Here is a 3,425-nt window from a genome sequence, read left to right as displayed (position 1 = left end):
AATCATTTTTCTTTTTAGCAAGATTGATTTTGGGTGTATAAACATAAAATAAAACACACGTACATTAGTGGTTCATAACAAGCTAAGTGATATTGTATTATGGACTAAGGAACATAGTACAAGAAGATGGTGGCATCCAAATTGAAGCCGATATGACCAAAACTCTGGAAAAAAAAGTGGGCCCTAGACACAGAAACTCGGCAAACAAATTTATGAGAATTCAGAAATAGCTAGTACTTGGTAACATTTCAACTGAAAAGTAATACTTGCATATCAACGGACCATTATTAGTAGGATAAATTACACTTAGACATCTGAAATTAGATCATTTTAAAGTTAGATTAACATTTTGATTTTAAATTTCACTTATACTTAAATTAGTGATTTAACATTTCACTTACATCCCAAATGTCTATTTTTGGTAGGATCATACTTTTGAGATGTTAAATGATTATGCTAACCTTTGACCTCCCATTGACTATTTTTATGACCAAACTATCCTAACCTCCTCTTCTTCCTCCTCATACTATCATCATCCCCAATTTAACTTGACAAAGCACCAGACCACCACCACCACACAAAACCCAACTTCTCAAAATTACACACATATATATTTATATAGATATATAAAACAGCCAAACATATATATATATATATATATACACACACATATATAGATATATACACACATACAAAACAGCCAAACAGGGGAGCCAAACAAGGGTCGGCCAAATCGATGATAGTTTGGCCTTGAATATCCATCATCAATAACCTCATACGGCACCAGATTGGTAGTGGTAAAGCTTGTCGAAAACATTGAGGGCGGTGAAGAAGTCGATGAAGCAGAGGGCTCTGGTGCCGGTGACGAACCAAGCTCCGTCGAATGGTTCTGGCGGAGGAGCAGGGGCGCAACCAAGCTGATCTGGCAGGGCGGAGAAGGTCGAAGTCAGAGATCTTGAGCTTTCTAGCTTCGTCGAGACGTCCGCGGCAACAGTATTTGCGAGGCGTCAATCACCGACGCGAGGCACACAGCGCATCGCTGACCTGCGAATTCATTCTCGTCGCAAATCAGCTCCAAAATCACACACACAATCCTAATCCCAATTCATCACCAATCATTGCCACCATCACAACCACCATTGTCCAAAACGCCGTTGCCGCTATTTCCTTGCCGATTACCACCACCGAGAAGATGAGGGTATGTCAATATTATGATGGTTCTCAAATTTTAAATTAAAGATTGGACTTCGGCAAGGGGTATGAGGTTGTTGACGAGGACCACCTCTGTCATATATAAAATATACATACAAAATGTTTTGTTTTTTGGTTTTTTTTTTATTTTTTTTTTGTGTGTGTGTGTGTGTGTGAAGTTGCGGAGACGGGTATGAAAGTGAGTTTGTGGTTGGTGTTTTTTTGATGTGTGAAGTTGCAATGATGGGGCTGAAAATGAAAATCGAAGACGAGATTAGATGGTTCAAGCACCGCGACCAGCGGTGGTTGTCGGCGGTGATGAAGATTTTGACATTTACAAACCGTGTGTATATGTGTGTGTGCACACACACACATATATGTATACACACATATGGGTCTTTTTTGTCATTTAAGATGACATATATTTTGTATTAAAAATTTGAGGGTAAAAGGGTCAAATTGCACGTGTTAGAGACCAAAAAATAAATTAGGGTGTAAGTGAAAGTTAAAACCAAAATCTTTATCTAACTAATATATACCCTAATCTCAAGAGTGTCCATGTAATTTATCCTTATTAGTTTTATGTAAGTATTCTGATCCTATAAGTTATATTCATGATCCTATAAGTTATATTCATGAGAATAATTAATAATGCTATTTTTTATTTTATTTTTTGCACTATAAGAAGACTAATGTGACAAAATTAACATAGCACAATTACCATCTTTTGTTTTTATATGTTATCTTTCGGGTCAAGTGCAAAAAAATACCCTGTATTTTAAAAAATGTGCAAATAACACCTCTACTGTTCAAACGTCACTCCTCTAGTTTCAAAAAATTACAAATAAGGACTTTTTGTCAGAGGGGTAGGTAAAAATATGAAAATACCCCCAATAATCTTTATTCAATAATAATAAAAAAAATTGAAGAAGTTGAAATTACACAAATAAACATTAACCTAAACTATGTCGTTTTGGGTAATGAAACACAATGCACGAGCTCCGAGCATTGCAGAGCCTACACGCCATTGTTTTGCTCTGTTCTGCCTCATTGTTTACTACTCTGTAATTAGATGAATCACAGAACGACTCCGCATCTGGGGAGGAGAGAGAGACTCTCTCTCTAGTTTGTTGGAGAGCTTTATTGAGATTCGTGACCGTCGCTTCGTTCTCTTTTGCGATTCTCTGCCACACTTCCATCTCCAGCTTCTGCCTTCTCAAGCACTCGAGCTCCATTGTCCTCTTCCTCGCAGTCACCAAGTCTTCCCCTTTCACCCACATCAAACCCATCGTTTTCGCTTCGTATCGCTTCAGCAAAACCCAGTTTGTTGCCTTGTTTCTTCCAGAAGGGTAGTCCTCAGTCTCTCACTCTGTTTCACTGTGTTCATCACAAATCAAGAAAAACCAGAAATGGAATCATTATATAAATCCAAAATCAAACATGGGTGTGGAAATATGAATCTATATTATGAAAACCCATTTGGGATTTTGTTCGAATCTGACCTGTAGACGAAGAATCAAGTCGATTTCTTGCCTCTGCTTCTCGAGCTCGGCAGCCAAAGACAGAAAACTCCATTGTTGGATAGTTATGATCAACACTCGATGAACAAGAAGCCCCTTGATTATTATTATTACTATTGAAACCAGTAGATTGAAACACTTGCTGTTGTGGGTGTTCTTGAAAATTGAAATTAGTTCCATCTTCAATCCCCAAAACAGAGCTCGTAAGCCAACCCAGATTTTCAGAATACAACTGTGCCTGAACAGCCATCTCTAACTCCTACAAAACCCAAGAAATCAAATGAATAACAGAAAGAGAGCAAAAAGCAAGCTTCTCTCCTAAATGGATGAGAAATGGGATAGGTGTAGAAGTAGAAGGCTCTTATCAGAAGAGACGCATGATCTCTCTCTCTAAAACTTCCTCTCTTTCTCTCTCTAAACTCCTCTCTTTAATGACATAACCTTTGCCTTCTTTGTTGCTTTGGTTTGTGGTCTAACTGAAAGAGAGTAATGTCAAAGGAACAGCCCGTGGGTGGTGAAAACTGATCCAAGGTTGTTTTTATTTAATTTATTAAACGTACATAATAATTATAATTTATTTATAAAAATAGTTAAGTAATGCTATTTTATGAAGTTTGATTATTATTATTTTAGAGAGAGACTTGTGTTTCTCTCTCTAGAACTTCTGACTATTTCACGCCCCAATATTGAATGAACCAATTTCTCCTCCAACAT

General features: G+C 37.3%; 1 pseudogene; it reads right to left on the bottom strand.

The window, feature by feature from the left end:
• Positions 1-1,941: 1,941 nt before the first annotated feature.
• On the bottom strand, positions 1,942-2,891 carry LOC132278034 (probable BOI-related E3 ubiquitin-protein ligase 3; annotated as a pseudogene).
• Between the last annotated feature and the right edge of the window lie 534 nt (positions 2,892-3,425).

This window comes from Cornus florida, unplaced genomic scaffold, assembly GCF_030987335.1.
Source record: "Cornus florida cultivar Cherokee Brave unplaced genomic scaffold, ASM3098733v1 CherokeeBrave_3.0.0_Hap2_Chr01, whole genome shotgun sequence".
In the NCBI taxonomy this organism is placed as follows: domain Eukaryota; kingdom Viridiplantae; phylum Streptophyta; class Magnoliopsida; order Cornales; family Cornaceae; genus Cornus; species Cornus florida.
Note: the sequence above shows the minus strand (reverse complement) of the source record. Positions and strands in the feature narration are given on the sequence as shown.